Source organism: Thunnus albacares, chromosome 10 (genome assembly GCF_914725855.1).
Source record: "Thunnus albacares chromosome 10, fThuAlb1.1, whole genome shotgun sequence".
NCBI lineage: Eukaryota > Metazoa > Chordata > Actinopteri > Scombriformes > Scombridae > Thunnus > Thunnus albacares.
In genome coordinates, this window is record NC_058115.1 from 3,674,455 (window position 1) to 3,695,527 (window position 21,073).

The 21,073-nt window shown below is 39.1% G+C and overlaps 2 long non-coding RNA genes across 2 annotated transcripts; both read right to left on the reverse strand.

Moving 5' to 3' along the window:
• Window positions 1-86: 86 nt before the first annotated feature.
• LOC122990465 lies at window positions 87-6,945 on the reverse strand. The gene is made up of 3 exons (XR_006405370.1): window positions 6,461-6,945; window positions 1,245-1,397; window positions 87-1,154 (listed from the first exon to the last, which is right to left on the reverse strand). It is a non-coding gene; the product is annotated as an uncharacterized LOC122990465 (long non-coding RNA).
• A 3,818-nt stretch (window positions 6,946-10,763) lies between these two features.
• LOC122990456 lies at window positions 10,764-13,337 on the reverse strand. The gene is made up of 2 exons (XR_006405364.1): window positions 12,989-13,337; window positions 10,764-12,221 (listed from the first exon to the last, which is right to left on the reverse strand). It is a non-coding gene; the product is annotated as an uncharacterized LOC122990456 (long non-coding RNA).
• Window positions 13,338-21,073: the final 7,736 nt, after the last annotated feature.

Sequence of the window (21,073 nt, forward strand, 5' to 3'; positions counted from 1 at the left end):
GTATACAAATATACAGCAATCATCACCAGGGAAAGACAGCATTTGCTACAGTATGTTAGCTCATATGGAAGACAGTGCACTCCTTGTAGTATTAAGGTTGTTTAATAAAGTCACAGAGAGACACAAAAAAATTCCAGTTGCATGGAAACAGTCAATCATTGTTCCAATTTTGAAACCCGGTAAAGACCCATCAGGCCCCTCTAACTATAGACCAATAGGACTTACATCACAATTAGGGAATACTATGGAGCGAATGGTAACAGAGACTAACATATTTTCTAGAAAGTAGAGACTTGTTTCCTCCTTTTCAAAGTAGGTTTTGTAAAGGGAGAAATACAATGGACTTTATCTTATGCCTAGAGTCAGAAATTAAGAAAGCCCAAACAAATAAGGAAATAGTGGTTTCCGTCTTTTTCAATGTAGAAAAAGCATATGATATGTTGTGGAAGGATCAAATTAAGTAAGATAGAGGTGGGTGGCATGTTATATAACTGGGTGTTGGACTTTCTATATGGCAGGACAATAGAAGTAAGGGTAAATGCAGAATAGAATGGAAGAATGGAGAATGGAACCCTACAGGGCAGTGTTTGCAGTCCAGTACTACTTAACATGATTAATGATATTTTTGAGCAAGATGAGGAAGGTATAGGGAAACTGTTATATGCGGATGATAAGGGGGCGGAATCTAAGATATATGCAGAAGAAGCTACAGGCTGCAGTTGAGATGGTTGTGCAGTGGGCAAATAAGTGGAGTTTTATCTGTAGCCAAGACTCAAGTGATATGTTTTTCTAGACGTCATAAAGCTATATCCTTGAAACTATATGGCCAAACACTGGAGCAGGTCAGTGTGATTAGGTTTCTTGGAGAATTGTTTGATGAAAAGCTGACCTGCAGCACATTGATAAAATAAAAGACAAGTGTAAAAAGGTCAGCAATTTCTTACGGCTTGATCCCACCAGACGTGCGCCATGTTCCAGCTCCAATGCGGCTACCGGAGCTGATTGTGGTAGTCAATGCCGGTGATCCCACTGGGCGCGGCTCTTTGCTCCACTGTGCTAAATGCACCCAGTCTATTTTTGATGGAGGCCGTGTCAAGCAGCACAGAGCAGATGGAGCTGGGCAGGAGGTCAGGCACAGGAACAGCATACAGCATCTGGTCATTTTCAAAATAAAACACTAATATTCCTTACACCATACCTAAAACCCAACAAATCGCAGTGAGGAGAGGTACAACCATACTCACTGCAAAGCAGGTTCCATTGCCTCCATGGAGAGCTTCGGATGTCACTAGCAAGGGTCTGCAAAATCACCTGTGTGAATGATCTTGTTCACTCTTTTCAGAGATCTAGCCTTTCCTGAGCCTGATGAGGCTGAGCATGGATAGCAGGAGGCAGAGCTGAGACACACACCAGTAACAAAGCACATATTAATAAACAACTGATAAACTTTATTATTAATGTTACAATGTTCTTTTGAGAAAAAAATGTAAAGATCTGATTTTCTGTACTATACGTATGTCTTCAAAAATATGTTTACAATAATAACAGATTACATAGTTTTCAATATTAACAGATTACAATGTTTTCAATATTAACAGGCTAAACTTTGTTTATTCATTTCAGTGTGAGAGTCTCTAGATTTCCAGTTTCAGTTTTTGTTTTTTCAATTCTAGTTTCTAAATTTCAAGTTTTAATTTAAGATGCTCAACTTCAAGATTTCTGTACTGCTGCCCCAGGACCATGGCCAGGGTCACTTTTTTAGCACCACAGACAGCTGCTGTTGCATTCTTGGCCATGGGTGCACTGGGGGTGGTGTCACCTTTAAGGTCCAAATGTACTGAGAGTGATAATTGATACCTCATGTCTTAAAGATCTTGTCTAGCGTGTGTTTTGGAAGTGAGTGAAAGAAAGATGCTTCCTATTTTTAATGCTATTTTTCCTTTTTAAACACAGCTGTTGGCAGGATGCATAGCGATGAGGCAAAGTATCTACTTCTGTCTATGTAAGATTAATAATTGTAATATGATGATGGTGAAGCAAAGTAAACTTTGTTTTAGTACTGTTCATACACCTGGTCAGGTTACAAGTAAGGCTGCATTCACCACCAAGTCCAGCAATGTGGCATCTTCCCACAGAGTTGTGCAGAGGTGTGGGCATGTTTATTTGTGCAAGCTGCTGTGAAACGATGAGAAAATAATGTTTTATTTATCAGATTCATTCCTTTGTTCTCACTAAACCGTCGCTCCCTCTCTTCATTCACTCTCTAGCTTGCTCGACCACCAATGCTCTCTCTCTCTCTCTCGTGCTTTCAACTCGCTTGCACTTTTACTTTACTTTTAATTATCAGAAGTTATCAAACGAAGAGAATATCCTCTCCTCATTCTAGTAACATCTCTCTACTCTCTCATGCTACAATGCTACATGTAATGTAAACATAGGCTCTTCAAGTTGGCGTGCCGTGAATAGTTTTGTCTGATTTCACAGGGAATCTGACCAGGTGGGAGGCATTGAGAATAACTATATAGAAATAGCCAATCTTCTTGCTGATGGTCCTGTTTGCTTATGTAGGTAATATAGAGGCATCAGAGGCATCATGAGACATTATAGGGCATTATAGTGCCAAAAAATGCACAAGCGCAAATGAGATCCACGTGCGCTGATGTAGAGGAGCCACGTGCGCATATAATTTTTGAGAGTGTTTTCACAGCACTCGCGCACTGAATGTCTCTGCTCACATGAGCAATATTGTAGCCTGCGAGGAGAAAACCACGTTTTGAGCATGCACAGAATCCGAAGGAGTGCGTGACTGTTATCCCAGAGTGCAAAACTACTACCACTGCTCTCCTGCTTGCAAAACTGTCACCTGCTTGCTCAAGAGTGGTTTTTCTTTTTGGCAGTAAGTGACGGACCCAGTCACCATTGTATCACTAAATATAATTGGTTGAGCAGATCTGCCACCTTGGACAGCTTGGTACGGCAACACCACTAGGACAAACATGACACACCACATAGCCTTGAGATAACTTCTGTTGTGATTTGGCATTATATAAATAAAACTGACTTGACTTGATGTATGTATGCACCATCTTACACAGAGCAACGTACTTGAATGTGTTTGTCTGAGCTCTGTCTTTTGTTTCTTCTATTGCTTTTTAAACTAAGATCCTATGGTTGTTTTTATGTTGTTTATTTTGGGAAAATGTCAGTGTAGGTAAAGATATTGAATACATTGAGATAAAACAATAGTATTTCAACCTCATGGAACTTTTCATCTGTTTTTAGCATTCTAGTTGTATGACAATTTCCACAGCATATGTGCTATTGCATAAAAATGTTCATGTTCAAATTCTTTGCCAAAATGCAAAACTGTACTCATCAAATAATGTACTTCTTATGTTTTTCTTTTTGGCAGTAACTGGGCGGACCCAGTCATCACTGTATCCCCAAATATAATAGGTTACCATCAGGGTCAGACTGGGAACAAAATTCGGCCCTGGTAATTTTCGTCTGGACCTGCCCCATTGTCCCCCAACACAAGCACTTATGAGTTGCATAACATAATATCAGGCTATTTATAACATTTTATTGGCTAAGCAGTAGATATCAAGTTGACACCCTAACAACAGGTGTACTTACAGGATTTCATAAAATAATGTAATAAAAAAATAAATAGCCAAGAAATAGTCTAGAGGAAAAGTCGGCACCCCAAGAGGCGCACTTAGGATTTTATTCATTTGACAATTGATATGGGCAACCCAGCTCTCAGCACAATTATAGTGCAATCTGTAACTTTACAAATAAAATAAATATGACATAATCATATGTCATGAGTATAGTCTGTGGCAAAATGCAATGGTCATCGTGAAACAAAATAGCCAAAACTTAATTTTCATACTGGACAAAAGCTTTCATGTGATGATCTGGAAATGTGGGAGCTATTTATAGTCAATCATCCGACATGTTCGCAGCTGATCTGATACAATTCACACATCAGGCTTAACAGTCAGGACTTCATGCTACCAACGCAATTTAAACATTCATTCACTGGTATTGCCAGGCTTTGACAAGCAGCATGCCTGCACCCTGCCAGCGAACAGAATAGCATTTCCTACCCTGGGTGAGAAGACATCTCATCAGTGCACTCTTCTCTGCCATCCTATTGATTATTCCATGAGTGTCCAAAGCCATAGGAATGTCTTTTTCTATAGCCATATGCATAACCTCTTCAAGATGTAGTGCTCTGTAATCTATTGTTGATGGTAATGTAGGAATGTATGTATCATGCTGCATAGCTAGACAGATAGCTAACACAAAACTCAGTAGGCTGGACTTCATGTTGAGCGTGACTTACTGAAGCTTAAGTTGTAAAACTACAAGCACAAACACAAAAATACATAACTATTATTATTATTATTTATGTATTTATTGGGACCATGTACTTTGTTAAACATAAATGTTACCGTTTGATGTACTGTACCAGAGTTAGCTCATAGCTCATTTTTATCTGCAGTCCCACAGGCAGGTCACAATTAAAACATATGACAGCACAGTAACAAACAGTACAAAGTAAAAAAACACACAGGACACATAATACAAAATATACAGTCATAGTTAAAATGAAATATGTGTAAAAATATTACAACAACGTCTTCACAGGTTTCCAAATGAGGTGAGTAACAGTTAGCCCACGTAACTTATACAGACCAACTAACAAATTTGCATTGTGTTAACTTAGAAAGAAGCCTAGGCTAGAGATTAGCTTAGATGATTAGCTCAGTAGCTAGTTAGCTCTTCTCATAAACCTGAACACAACAAAATCCTTTTAACAGCATATTTGAAGCTCATAACTAAATTACAAAGGTACAGTAAGTAACCATACTCACAGACAGATCTATTTAAAGGATCAAACCAAAAAATTCTGTGTGACACCTCAACCTGCTTGTAGGTATCACTAATTTACAGCAAAAACTGACTGGTGTCAGAACAATATGCCTCTTGTGATTCTACATTTCATGACCAGAATTTCTACTAACCTCCTGTTGCTACATGATGTGGCTATTGATGGACTAAGGGTTAGGGTCAAAGGTTAGTCCTGGCTAGGGATGTTATGAAATAAATGTAGTCATTGGAAGTAGTAGATGTAAAATGTTAGTGTGTGTGAGTAAATTAGAAAGAAAATTGTGAATCATGTGTGATGTGTGTGTTTGTGTGTGTAGGAGGGCAATGCATGAGTGTGTGCAGTCGAGCAGTATCCTTGCCAAAAGGCAGGTTAAAGACAGTATCTGAATAAATCTGACTAGACTGACTCACTGACCTACACAGACACACACATACACACACATACACACACACATAGCCTGAAACCTTACAGTACAGTAATAGTGCTGTTTTTCTTGTTAATGAAATAAAACAGAGGAGGTGAAACACAGCAGAATATATCCCAAACAGCCGCAGATGCAGCAGCAGAAGCTGCTTTATTTATAGGGTGAAATACACCTTTCTTTATTATAATCAGGTAAGTGGAACGACTTTGACAAATGTTGCCATTTCCATAGTGAGGTATACAGCGTGTGTGTGTGTGTGTGTGTGTGTGTGTGTGTGTGTGTGTGTGTGTGTGTGTGTGTGTGTGTGTGTGTGTATACATTGCAAGTAATTCGCAAATTGGGTCCAATCAGGCAGATTGCAGTAGGCAGGAGGCCTCTTGAAAGCACCGGTTAACACAAAAAGCTCCATCCCTGTTACTGCCAGGAGACCTGCCATGAACACACCAAACCCTTAACGCTCTATTACCAAGGCAACAGTGCTACTGAGGTGGAAATATTAGAGCTCATTGCAGATCAACCTCAAGATTTAAAGGAAAATTCCAGTTTATTTGACCCTGATGTATTTTCCAGAAATGTGGCCATTGTGGCTCTATGTGTCATGCTAGTTTTGCTCTCTGCAGCTCCATTATAGATTCTAGTGATTCACAAAAAAACATTTATCGCACAAAAGGATGACCATTGGGGCAAGCTGCTGTGACTCCTACATCTCTCCAAATAAACATGATTTTTACATGAATTGCTTCCAAACTTTGTTTCTGAGTCTGAACGAAAGTAAACACAGAAACTAGCCACCTGTAGCAGCTATTATGACTAACTGCATAGGGAACTACATCCAGGGCAGCTGAACCACCCACATATTCATCTGCACATGCTGCATTGTTTACAAGTATAAGGCTGACTTTCACTGTGGTAATACTGTTAGGAAACCAAAAAAAACAAAGTGCAATGACAGATTATCCTGCAGACTATTATGAGGACAATCATGAGTCATTTCACTTTGACTGGCCAACCATATTTATTTGAGCCGGAGTACACAGAGAAGAGATAAAATAACTGAAAGGAAAAAAAACAAAGAATGGAGGTAGAAAGGCAACAGAATCGTCAGGGAAGTCAACCTACTGTACAGTAATGGTTACCTCAGAGAAACTGCTGGTGTTCCTGCAGTCACTGTGCTCCTCTTCTGCTGAGTGAGGAAAACTTCTGCTGCAGAGTGGGACCAGTTGCTGCCAGACTCGGAAAATCTACGAGTGTCAGCTAGCACAAATGGATTTACAGCGTTTATCAACATTGTCATCCTGGAAACTGTTTCAGTTCCACAAATTCAACTGGAAGAAAAGAGCAAGGCCGACTGGACCAAACATTCAGCTCCACGCAGCAAGAAAAATGTGATTACAACACGTAACTGTGTGAGGAATTACAGTATGTAAGTCTCTATCGTCCAACAGTAATCCATGAAAACTGCAGTGTGTTTCTTGTCATTTTGTCCTTGCAACTCGGAAACTTGCAGGCAAGAAATCATTTTATTTATCTACTAAGTTACTGTTTCTGAAACATGAACAAACGCGGAGTTAACCACAGCCTCAGATGTAAACAAACCGAAGTGCAAGCTCCCCCGGATGTAGTTCCCTATGCAGTTAGTCATAATGGCTGCTACAGGTAGCTAGTTTCTGTGTTTACTTTCATTCAGACTCAGATTCTTTTGAAGTGATTCATGTAAAAATCATGTTTATTTGGACAGATGTAGGAGTCACAGCAGCTTGCCCCGATGATTGTCGTTTTGTGCAATAAATATCTTTTTGTGAATCGCCAGAATCTCTATAACAGAGCCGGAGAGAGCAAAATTAGCATGACACATAGAGCCACAATGGCCACATTAATGGGAAACACATCAAGTTCAAATAAACCGGAATTTTCTTTTAATCTTGCAACAGTGTCAATGCAAAAAATAAAGCTACTATTAAAAATCACAGAGCAACCAGACATCCAACCATTCACATATCAAAGGTTCCTGTTCTGGGGATGTTTGGTTCTCTAAATGTCTTAGTTTGTGTGTTTGCTTTTCAGAGGTCAAATATGGAAGGATAGCAAGCCAATGACAGGTGATGTCCCTCCCGCTACATCTAACACAACAGGTTTCCATTGTTAGCCAGCCACATTACTACTTGGACATGTAAATATCATAAAGGCATGAAGCATCTGTGTATCTTTGAGGTTTGTAGGACATTAGAGAAAGACATATATTGGATGGAGTGCAATAATTTACAGTAAAATAGGGGGAGATGCTGGTTCCAGAAGTATTTTTAGCCAAACTGGCTCTAGGGATGGAAATGTTGGTCTGTCCACCACTTTAGTTCAGACTGAAATATCTCAACAACTATCTGATGGATTGCCAGGAAATTTTATACAGACTTCCACTGAGGTTTAATCATACCTTGGTGGTTCCTGACCTCTCCCCTTATGCCACCAGTGTCATTGACACTTTTGACTTTTTGAGAAATATAAAACTAAACATAAACTATCTGATTGATTGCCATAACATTTGGTACACATATCAATGTTACCTGGAGGATGAATCCTACTGACTTTGGCAAACCCCTGATTTTTCATCTAGCGCCACCAGCAGGTCAAAGTGTCCACTTATCCTGTGAAATACCTCAACATCAACAAGATGGATTAACACAAAAGTTTGTGAAAATTATTTACATTCCCATCAGCCTCAGCTGTACTTTGTGTTTAGTGCTTATTAATGTTAGCATGCTAAGATTGTTAACATGGTAAACCTTATATCATCAGCTGATGTTGATGCATTTAGCTCAAAGCACCACTGTAAGTACAGCCATGCATAGCCACTAACATGGCTGTAGTTTCGAATACAAAGTTATATTTGGAATCTCACGTTTATGGAAAACCTCAATGTTCTCAACACAGACATTTACTGGGTAATTTTACAACACAAGAATGTTATCTTATGGCCATTTCTCTGCCAGAATAAAACATATCAATTCAAAATGTATACAAAATCCAAGAATGACTTGATTCAAATTGCTGAATGTATCCAAAAACATTAGTACATTTTGGATTGCTTTTTGATATGGATCTAATTTCTGTGGGTTTAATACAGAAGTAACTCTGTGATCTGTTTTTTCTTGCCCAGGAACAAGACTGGAAGAGGGGGAGAAAAAAAGCTTGCTTTCTGTCACGTGTGTTCCCAGCACCTTCATGTTTATATTTATACATCATACGTGTATACACAAGTACAAACATAAACTCTGAAGAAGCTGAGGAATTGCACCTATGCCACCATCCCAAAAAAGGAAACATCTAAATTAAACTGTCAGATGTCAACTTGTAAAACCCTTCCGTCAGAACATTGTCATCAGGCTTTTGATTCCTAAAGTTTATAAAATGGGCATAACAATGTATTACCCATTTTAATGACAGGTAACAGCTAATTGCCTAACATTTGTTGTGAGAAAATTTAATTGTACGTTTACTTCCAAAACTCCAGAGGCCCAATGTAAATGGGCATTCAGACCAGAAATAGCACTGCATTTAAAAAAGAAAAAACAAACATGTTGTGTTGGGAGTGTTGCTACAGGTACTGATGTGAAGATGCAATACAACTCAGGAAGTCCAGTTTGATTGAGTGAGTTTGAGGGCTTATCAGATGCCAAAATGTGAAGCTTATAACACAATGAGACAGGATTGTACTACTCTGTAAAGTTACCACAAAGACAATAATTTAATCTACATTATAATGCTTGTAGACGGAATTGTAAGATTACACTCTTCATGTTACAAATTAATCTACAAAGAATGTGCTGTTTTATGTAATTGGCCAGTTAAGTGTGTTGCATTGCAGTATTGTGCTATTGTGAGTCTGAACACACCTTACCCTACCCATTTCACTACTCTGTAATCAGTGTTTTTACACAGTAACGTTCCTGTTTTATTCAAGATTAATTTGGTTCAGTTACTCATTGGACACTTGGATCTGTGCACTTTGTTTTCAGATGCTTGCATGATTTTAGCAAAATCACTTGTTTAGGGAAAAGGATTGATATAATTTACATTTAATATTTAGCCTGCATTGAGAATCCCCGAAGGGTCTTCTAAGACGTTGAGTATGTGTTTTAACACTAGGACCGCCAGCATTCTAGTACGCCCTACAGGTGGCGCAACAGTCTCCCAGACCATCACGTGTAATTTCATTGTTCGTATTGTTACAACCCTGCAGATGTCTAGTAATAAGAGAATTCCTATACTGCTGATGTCATCAGGCAAGCACTTCCATTTATTGTTTTGTGTACCAACAATATAAAATGTACAAGCTTTCTGCTTAACAGTTAAACACAAGATAACCAGAAAAGGAGTCAAGTGAGATGAGGAACAAAGGGAAGGGCTGCGGGTGGCGCCAACATGAAACAAACAAAACACTTCCTAACCCAACAGAGTCCCACTGACTCACTACAGCTGAGAAATAGCTATAAGAAACAAAATAAAAACCTACCTGGTTGCACTAATCTACACCTGTCGAAATAAAACACAATCAAATTACCGTGTGGTGCCTAAAAAATGGACATATGAAAATAAACAAGGTAAACCTACTGCCCAGATCCCTAAACCACTAAACTAGTGCCTCAGACTAGTTAACGTTATTTTACACTCACGAAAGACCTAATAGCTAATCCAAGACAGAGACGATTGGGGCACCAACACAGTTGGGAGGGCTGGGATTCCCCTTGGAGAAACACGTCATTAGGAGGGATTCCCACCTGATGATGTGTTGGCTAGCCTAATTGACAGAGGAAAAGACTGCACCACAGTAAATCATAACAATATAAAGAGCTGTCATCATAATGTGTTCACAAGCACATAAATAATGCATTCGTTTGATGAAGTTACTAGAAATTTTGCCAATGGTTTGTCACTTATATTTTTTTATCATGCCATTGATTTATAAACTGCTGCTACATGTCTCCCATCCAAATGGACCAATTTGCTTTACAGCGCTAAACTACAGCGACACTAATATAAAACTTGTAGCCTAATATATTGTAGGCTACAGTCCCCTCCAGAAGTATTGGAACAGCAAGGTAAATTCCCTTTTTTGTTGTTCACTGAAGACATTTGGGTTTAAGATCAAAAGATGAGTATGAGACAAGAGTTCAGAATGTCAGCTTTTATTTCCTGGTATTTACATTTAGATGTGTTAAACAACTTAGGATATATCACTGTTTGCATAACACCACAGCATTTTTAGGTGAGCAAAAGTAAAGGAACAAATAATCTTAAAGTAAATAACATTTAATATTTGGTGGCATAACCCTTGCTTGCAATAACTGCCTCAAGCCTGTGACCCATCGACATCACCAAACTGTTGCATTCTTCATTTGTGATGCTATTCCAGGCTTTTACTGCAGCTCCTTTCAGTTTTTGTTTGTTTCGGGGGGTTTCTCCCTTCAGTCTCCTCTTCAGGAGGTGAAATGCATGCTCTATTGGGTTAAGGTCAGGTGATTGACTTGGCCAGTCTAAAACCTTCCACTTTTTTCCCCGATGAAGTCCTTTGTTTTGTTGGCAGTGTGCTTTGGGTCATTGTCCTGCTGCATGATAAAATTCCTCCTGATTAGTTTGGATGCATTTCTCTGTAAATTGGCAGGCAAAATGTTTCTGTACACTTCGGAAGTCATTCTGCTGCTACCATCATCAGTTACATCATCAATAAATATTAATGAGCCTGTTCCAGAAGCGGCCATGCACGTCCAAGCCATGACATTACCTCCACCATGCTTCACAGATGAGCTTGTATGCTTCGGATCATAAGCAGTTCCTTTCTTTCTCCACACTTTGGCCTTTCCATCACATTGGTAGAGATTAATCTTGGTCTCATCAGTCCATAAGATTGTGTTCCAGAACTTTTGCGGCTCATCTCTGTACTTCTTTGCAAATTTCAATCTGGCCCTCCGATTCTTACTGCTGATGAGTGGTTTGCATCTTGTGGACCTCTATATTTCTGCTGTTGGAGTCGTTTCGAACAGTGGATTGTGATACCTTCACCTCTGCACTGTGGAGGTCGTTGGTGATATGACTTACTGATGTTTTGGGGTTTTTCTTTACAGCTCTCGCAATATTTCTGTCATCAACTACTGTTGTTTTCCTTGGCCGACCTGTTCGACGTCTGTTGCTCAGTACACCAGTAGTTTCTTTCTTTTTCAGGACAATCCAAATTGTTGTGCTTGCTATGCCCAATGTTTGTCCAATGGCTCTGATTGATTTTCCTTCTTTTCTCAGCTTCAAAATGGCTTGCTTTTCTCCCATAGACAACTCTCTGGTCTTCATGTTGGTTTATCCTCTTTAACAAGAAAGTCGTTATAGGTTTAAACCCAGGCCAAAAAGTAGACTAGTCATGCAGAGCTATTTAATGTTTGAACAATCAACCTTAAAGGCAACACCTGGTCAACAAGAAACACCTGTCAGTCACATGTTCCAATAGTTTTGCTCACTTGAAAAATGGGTGGGTTCAAACAAAGGGTGGTATGTCCTGAGTTGTTTAACACATTTAGATGTAAATACCAGGAAATAAAAGCTGACATTCTGAACTCTTGTCTCATGCTCATCTTTTGATCTTAAACCCAAATGTCTTCAGTGAACAACAAAAACAAGGGAATTTGCCGTGCTGTTCCAATACTTTTGGAGGGGACTGTATATGCTGCAGCATTTGCCTGTCCAGCAAACACAATAAAGAGCTCTGAGAATCTTCAATATTGTGCTTAGCATGTGCTGTGGGGCCAGAGGATTCCGTCAGGACATTTTGGGACTGCTGTCTCCCCGAGTGTCCTCCCGGCTGGATGGCTGTCCACATGGTTCCATCTTTCCCTTGCTCACATGGGCTCAGGACTGCAAAACATAAATAAGGGTATATATGTATGTATGCATGTATGTATATATGTATAAAGAGAGATGTATATATGTCCTACCAACCCCAAAAGCCCAGTCAAAAATGAAAAGAAAAGATAACGAAAAGAGCACAGTGTGTCACATCTTGCCTGGACTTAAGGTGTTTTTTTGGTGTTATGTTGTGTTCTGTATGGTCTCCTGGTTTTGCACGTTTGTTTAGTCCCTCGGTTCATCACTGCATCATTGGTTTGTTGGGTTGTGTGCTTGGGTTTGTGTTTGTGGTTGGTTTTGGATGGGTTAGTGTAGATGGCATTCAGTTTGTTTTCTGGGTTTTTGTTCTGTTTCATTTGTGTGTTCATGTACTCCTCCACACCTGCCCTGCATTTGGACTCGTTAGCCCTGCCCTGCTGTCTTCCCCACACCTGCCCTGTGTTAGCCTCGTCAGCCCTGCCCCGCTCCCTGTGTGTCCTCAGCCAATCAGCTCCCTGTATGTTCATTCCCCTCTCGAGTTCTCCACCCATCTCCCCACCTGCACCTCATCTCCTTGTTAGTTCAGTTTCTTTAAGTTCTGGTTTTCTGTTCAGTCTTTGTTGGATCGTTTTGTGTTGTTCCTTCTGCGAGTTCTGTTCAGCCCTGTTTACCTGTCCGTGACCGTCCACAATTAAAGAGTTTTTCGTCATATCTGCATTCCGGCCTCTGCGTTTGGGTCCACTCCTGCATCTCCTGAGCCCTGACACAGTGAAGTCACCCGGCTTTAGCTGACTCACGGTTCAGGGGAAGTGTGGAAACGTGCGTTGTCCGGAGTTGTAAACACGGACGGTTCGGTGTGTTCGTGGAGATAAGAAGAGAGGCTGCAGTATCCACGGCTCGAGGGCAACCAAGGTGGATGTTAACGACGCGGACTGAAACGCGCGCTGATGGCCAAGGATAGGCTTACTACGGACATGGATGACTCACGAGGGTTTCTCTCCTGCTGTTCACCTGCCGGCGACTCCCGCCATACTGAATTAAATCTCCTAGTACGAAAAACGGAAGAGGCTGGACTCCGAGGGAGTGGCAACGTGGAGCTAACTCACTGGCTGACTGGACTAGTGGGGTGTGGAAGTAAGTAAAAAAAAAAAAACAACAAAAAACAAAATGGGCAATCGCATACCAAAACATAACATATATTTAAAGCATGAATGTAAGGTATTTGCTTAGTCACGAACATAGCACAGATACCAAACTGATACAAAACTTTCAAATCCTTATTGTTATTATTATTATTTTTTTTTATTCTGTGGGAGTGATCGCCACAGTGTGTGTAGCTGTTCTAAAATCACTGTAAATCACAGCCTGAAGTGGCTTTTTGCCTTTATAAAACAGTTACTATAGGTTACCTAGTAAGATTTCACAAAATAGACACACAGCAACATAAATTGTGATCATTTATTGATAAAACATTTTTCCGCCATGCTAATTAGGCTTTAGATATTTACTTTGTAGAAATATTTTTGTTTTCAGAGATGGATCTACACATATTTGTGTATTCTACCATTTATGTTTTGGTGAACTTCAGCTGTTTTGCAATAAGCCTACCTGCCTCTGGAGATGGTGTGAGCACTTTTGCTTCATTAGCTGCCGGTGTATATTTTTATGATACAAAATAGGCTATAACCTTGTTTGTTGTCTGTTGTCTTGTTTGCATCTGGAGATGACATGTGAACTCTCACAGAGACCAGTGTGGCTTGCGTGCCGGACTGGACAGCAGCCAGGAGCACTTGGGCATCTGGTGATGGCACTGTTGAGATTTATTAGACTACATTATAATTCCTTATTCGTTATTAGTGAGGATAATTTTAGATGTTGTTTACTATTTACAGCTTATAATATTAACAACACCAAGATCTAGTCTGTATTCAGAAAATACAGTTTGTCATGCGGCTGCGCTGGCAATGGCTCCATAAAATGAATAATTTAATAAAAATGAGAACAAAATTAATACTGAATAATAATAACCTGGACTGGACACGCCAACAGATGGGGCAATTGGCACAGACTTTTTTTTTTTGGCATGGTGGTTCAGGCTCAGAGTCTGAACTCCCCTCCACACTCCAATCCACATCACTGAAGTCCAACACTTCTCCACCATTAGACTCCCCTTCGCTCAGCTCTTGAAGCACTGCCAGAGCCTCCTGAACAGTGTATCTTTGACATTTTCTTCCTCTCTCCATCTTCTGATCCCTTGCTTTTAGGCTAGTAGCTAGCTACTTTAGGCATATAGTATAAATCAAATGGCTACTTCTTTCTCCCCAGACAGTTCCTGTGCATGAAAACTGACCAATGAAAAATATGATAGACGCTCCACTCATAGAGCGCGAAAACAAATCCCACAAAAAGGGAAAACTTACCATATATGGTAATAATGTGTAATATGGTAAATGTGGTCTATATGACTGTGGTGGCGGTCAGAGGTATAAATGCTCAGAAATCTTGTGTGTTTTACTGTAGTGCCTTATAGAAACCTTATTTCAGAAAACATCAAAAACACATTTAGGAAAAGTCGTGGGCTGAAAGGCTCGTAGTTTTTATTTAAACAGAGTTATCTGCATTATAAAAACCCAAACAGTCTGTCAGACCATCTTGGCGGTGCTAGTGTTAAGCCCTTGATTGAGGACTGTGTGATTCTGCTGCAGTAACTTGAGTAGGAGGGTCAAAAACCACTGAACTAGAAAGACAAAATCAAGGCAGAGATTACCAGGATGATGGTGTGTGTGTGTGTGTGTGTGTGTGTCTGCACACACAACCAGGTCCAGTTGGACTGTATGTGTTCTGAGCCCCTGCAACCTGTCTTTGTTACAGCACACCTACAGCAGATTTTGTATGTGTCTGTCTTGAGCAGACTACAGCACAGTGCAGTCATGTGTGATGCCTCAACACAGAGTGAGTTCAGCTATGTCTTCATTAGATGCCTTTCACTCTCTCTCTGTCTCTCTTTCTCACACACACTCACACATAATAAAGAGAGTGACAGAGAGAGAGAAAGAGGGAGAGGCAAGGAGAACGTGTACTTTCCAGTTTTCTGTCTTCTCTCACGTTGGTCTTGTCTCCCCTCTCTCTCTTTCTCCATCACATAAACACAAACCCAGATTACTCTCTGTCCATGTAGCAGAACTCAGGCAAGAGAGTGAAGGAGGAAGAAACAAAAGGAGAAGGAGTAAGACATAGGGGGTAGGGGTACACCGCTATACACACTTAGAAAATACACAGACATACACACACACACACACACACACACACGCACACAGACAATGACCAGTGTGTTATCTTCTGGTCTGCTGATTTAAAGAGACAACACACCAACATCAACTCTGAGTCATGGCAACATCGCTTCCTCCTGACCTTGAATATTACATCAAATTCTATGATTTGAGCATGTAAAACGTTTACACTGGAAAAATGACAAACTGGAATATATATATTAAAATGTTGGGATACTAAAACTGCCTGATATTTGAGTGACACAACTGTTCCACAATGGAGATGAAGGTGCAACTCATAACTGGGGAAAAAGAGAAAAAAAAATGTTGACGACAGTGCAATATCTTTGCCGACAGCTTAGAAAACAAAACATAGAGGATGATCTGGGTCTGGTTTATTATATCCTATGTCTTATTTCTATCATTTTGTCCATCATTTAATCAATTATGATAACACTGTTCATGACAGTAATTGCTGAGATTTAAAAACAAGGCAAAATTGCTACAACAAAGTCCAATGGTGCAAGACAGGTTGTAAACAACCGTTTAGCAAGATTACCTTAAACTCTTCGTTTGGAGGTAAAACTGAAAGTGAGCGCACCTGAAATGTTGCTAATAATCACTGATTGCCTAGGAAAACTGTGTAGCACAACTATAAATAGTAGAAATCTGGGCATCGTGATTGATTACTAACTAATTTTTCCTGAGCATGTCACATCTTTCACTTGGTCATGTCGCCTCACACACACGCATAACATCAGAAAGATCAGGCCTTATGTGCAGGACAATGTGGTAGTGCCAAAGCAAAATAAATTAATAAAACAAAACTAGGCCTAACTAATCACTATCTCTGAAAACAGAAACCCAAACTAAAGACCCAACTTGTTTATTTGCAAAGTGACTTGAACAAAATACACAACAGTGGGGACACCAACCAATAAACCAAGTGTATATAACAAAAGTTACCTACATGAGTGAAAGTGTACAGGGTACCCCGACTTACCTAATGTCCTGAATCTTTTTTTATACCTAAACAACTTTTACTTAACAGGGTACCAATAGCTCATACACAGACAAGTCAAGGCTAGAGAATGAGAGAGCCTCACAATCCAGAGGCCTGTACTAGAAATAATTTCTACATATTAAAAGTAGGCTTACGCTTAAAATATATGTAGGAATTATTATATATGACTTAAATATAGAGTATTGTTTGCTATTCAGTCAGATGATGAAGAAACCATTCTGAATATGTGACATAAAAAACAGTAATGCCAGACTGTTTCTGCTACTGAAGCAAAGAGTGGAAAAGTAGTTAATGACCGATGAGGTCTATCTGACCCAAATGTTGCATCTATAATCATGGGAGCCAATTAACAGTGTGTGAATTATATTTCTCATAAAAGACAATATTTGATTTCTATTTCTAGTTATCATCACACAGTTGTCTCATGTTATTCTGAGCTGCAGTGATGGAATCAGAGTGTAAAATCATCCACACTGTCAGCTGTCACTCTCGGGATGAAAATACACTTTACAATTAAAATGCAGCTAAAATCATCATTATGTGTTTAGTGTCGTAAACAATCTCTCTGTTTGTTAGAAGCTCTGTTTCAAAACCAGAGTGGAAACAGAAAGTCTGGAACAATAAAATGTTTCCACTGACCTATAAAAATATATTTCTTCTTCTTGCCACTTTATTGTAACTCAGGTCTTTTGTCCATGTTGGGATCCTGTACGAATAATCACTCCTTTTTTTCCAGTGATCTGATTGGTCAGTGGTCGGGGTGTTGACAGATTGTGATCCAATCCTCTGAAGTTGTTCAGAGGATTGCTGTTCAGCTGTTCAGCATAAGTTACCATGGCGATGTACCCCCGGTAAGAAGTGAAGCACTGTTGTAACCCTGAAAACCCAGAGTTAAACCTGAAGTTACCTCGTTAACACCAAATCCTGCTTCCTAGTACAGGCTTCTGGTTAACTTCAGAGGATCAGATAAAAAACTGTCAACAGTCATCATTCCTGACAGGGACAAAAGTCCTGAGTTTACAATGAAGTGACAGGTAATAAAGAGAAATAGATCTTTTTATAGATCATTAGGATCAGTTTGCTGTTTCAGGCTTTTATGTGTCACTCTGTGTTTAAAACAGCTTCTAACAAATGGAGGGATAGTTTACAACACTATATACATAATGAATGATGATTACAGCTGCATTTTAATTATTCCATCACTGCAGCTCAGAATAACATGAGGCAACTGTGTGATGATAAATGGAAATAAAAACTAAACCCTCTGTTGTCTTTTAGTAGAAAAATAATCCACACTGTTAATTAGCTCCCATGATTATAAAAACACCATTTTAATCAGATAGACCTCATCAGGCATTAACTGCTTTTCTTCTCCTTTCTAACTTTTTTACATTTGCATCACATATTTAAAATAGTTTGTTCATCATCAGACAAAATATAAAAAAAGTACCCACTCCATACCATAGACTAAAAAAGCTTTACCACACTTATTTATATTTACTTAGAATATTTGGAAATTATTTCTAGTGTTTCTACTGCTGACTACTACAAGTCAGACTACTTTTAGTGTTGTTTCTGTATTCCCAGATCTCAGTATTAACCAGGTGTATAGATTGATATTATGACTGATAGCAATAATAGCTAAAACTACAAAAATACAAGACAGGAATATGATCTAATACCACATCCTCAGGAAAAGTATCCTTGCTTGGTATTTGAGAAGTTTGCACCTGTCAAATTGTCAGTACTACTCCAAAGTCGTGGTGTACACAGTTTAGACTTTACAGTATGGGACAGGGATAGCTACCTGTTGCTTGCCAGTAATAGTTGTGAAAATAGAAATTATGTCTCAGGGATACACTGTATATTATTGTAACTTAAATAGGGCATGTATTCTCCACTGTAGGACATGTTTCCAGTATGGTTTTGTAAAAAAAAAAAAGTTTATGTAGAGGAAACTCCACCCTATCACTTTCAACATGAACTTATGTACTTACTGTACTTATTAAATAATCATGTCTAAAATCACAACAGTATTGTATTATATTGCATGGCTGTTGCACTGGATTGCAGTATGCCTCTTTATTTTGCTGCAAATGTGGCACACTTCTATCCTCCTTTCTGTTGTATTTTTTTCATATGCTGAAAAATGTTTTCAGTCTTACTACATATTAACTGGGTGTACTGCCTTGAAGTTTGCTGTGCATATTAATGGTCCCAAGAGCTTGATTACTAATGATTTCTGTGACCTTCTGACCTTTTCTCTAACTCCACCATCAGTCCCAGATTTCCATTATGTTCACTTGAAAATGTCAAAATCTAACATGCAGATTGACATGAAATTTACTGAGGATATCAATTCTCTCTAAGGACAAATGGTGTATCTACTGATAAGACCTGGTGAATACTAAAATCCTCAGTATGTTGTTTTTGTTTCAGGCATCACTTTGATTTTTCTCTCTCTCTGCATGCTGTGTTGTCAGTTGTCTGCCCATGCAGCCTGATCAGTGGCTGAATGAAGAATCAGCCACCAGTCATCTGCACTGAATACAAAATGTTGCATGTGTGTGTATGTGTGTGTTGTTCTAGAAGGTACAGAGTGTTTCACACAAGCAGTTGAATAAGACATTATGTGAACTCTGAATGTGTGTGTGTCCGTGTGTGTGTGTGTGTGTGCGTGAAAAGAATTTGTGTCCATCAGTGTATCATGTTGAACTGTTAGTATAAAGTACACATGCATGTTTGTGTGTGACAGACATTTCTGTGTGTGCGTTTCAGTGTGTACATGTTTCAAAGACAGCGAGCTCCATGCAAAATGCAGTCACTCAACTATCAGACAATCAAACAAGACATCTGAAGTGCAATTATACACTTTTATTTCCTTGTGTGAATTGACCTGTCACTCACATCATCTAAGGCACTTTAGAAAACTAAAATAGAACTCTAGATTATAATTATGGTGGAAAAGGAGCTGATTTTAGCCTTTGATTTAAGGTATAAGCACTCATATATTAAACATCCTATAGCCTGCACTAAACTGATTTACATTAATACAGTTTGCAAAATGATGAGCACTATAATGGTTGTCAATAAGAAGATTTTAGCAAGAATTTATTTAGGAAATTAGTAATGTTGTGTTTTTATTTTGACATAGATGTCAATGTTTAAATGTTTCTTTGGATCACTATTCCGAGAGTAAGACAGACATAGACAAAACTGGATGTAGATAAGGTCCAATAATGATCTCAGTACTTTATCAGAGATTTTCTCATCTATAAAAGAATACAATTCTGGAAAATGCTAAATGAATGTAATGGCTTAGGATGATGAATATCATACAAAATTCAAGCTAGTAGCATTCAATATTACTTGGAAGTTCACTGTAATTCAACAATGAGACTGAGCCAAGATCATTCGTGCCTTTCTCTCTGGTCCAGCCTCCCCTCTCTCTTCCTCCCTCCCAATTCAACCCATTCATCAATTCACTGCAATGTGTTTGGATCTTTTATTGCGCCTCTTCTCATTCATAAACTAACCTTTTCCTTCACCTCCTGCAGAGTGCTCCAACCTTGGTCATGCCATCCTTTTCTTAATAAATCGTGTTCATTTCATATTTGTGCGGTGAAGTCTCCTCTTGTTGAACCATTTTACACTAGCCTTCAAAATTCCACATTATGAAACCTGGGGTGACCCTGTGGCTTGCGGGGTTACCTCCCTGTCTCTCCTTCAATTCCTGTAATCTCCCTACTCTCACTGTCAATTTTTGAAAAAGGAGACCTTAGTGCACCACCTTGTGGTGGAGACAGATGTCCCCAACAATCAGCCATGCTAGTAACTGTGCAACATGTTAGTAACTGTGCAAAGATAACATTTACGTCAATAAGAGATAGCTCCCAGGGGAATTTGGAAGGGGATGATCAGTAATGGCTCATTTTGATTTGCTGTGTGCAATGATTGAAAGCCGCTAGGCCATGTGTATTGTGAGAAATGTGGAAAATGTCTGGTACAATTGAGAAATATTAGAGGGGTTTGAGACACCACTTTTTTTTGAGATGAATCATGTCTGGATTATTACGAAAGTGTCAAGGTCAAACGAGATGGAGTTTAGAAAATAAGCTCTGCATTAGGAGGGAATATGAGAGGTATATAATTTAATGTTTTATGATTTTGCATTAGGTTCTTTATCCTGGGATCAAGGCCTCGGTTTGCTTTGTATTGCTCTTGATGCAAAGTAAACCTATTCACATTGAACTCTACAAGCATCCAGTGTATTTCTTTGAGTCTTTCTCTTATAAATTTTGAGTTTAATGCTAAGTTGTGGATGATCTGAAGATTTATTGGCCCATCTGAAGATTTTCCCACAACAACCTGGTGTATTTGTTTTACAGTGATAGTTTAGTTTAGTTTAGTTTAGTTTAGTTAATTAGGATACCCATTAGCTACAGCATTGCAGCAGATATTCTTCCTGGGGTCTGCAAAAAAACAAAAAAAATTACATTGTGACAATACAACTATAACAACTTACATCATAACACATAATGTCTCAAATAAACTGGGCAAAGACTAGCACACAGACAAGACAAGCTCCT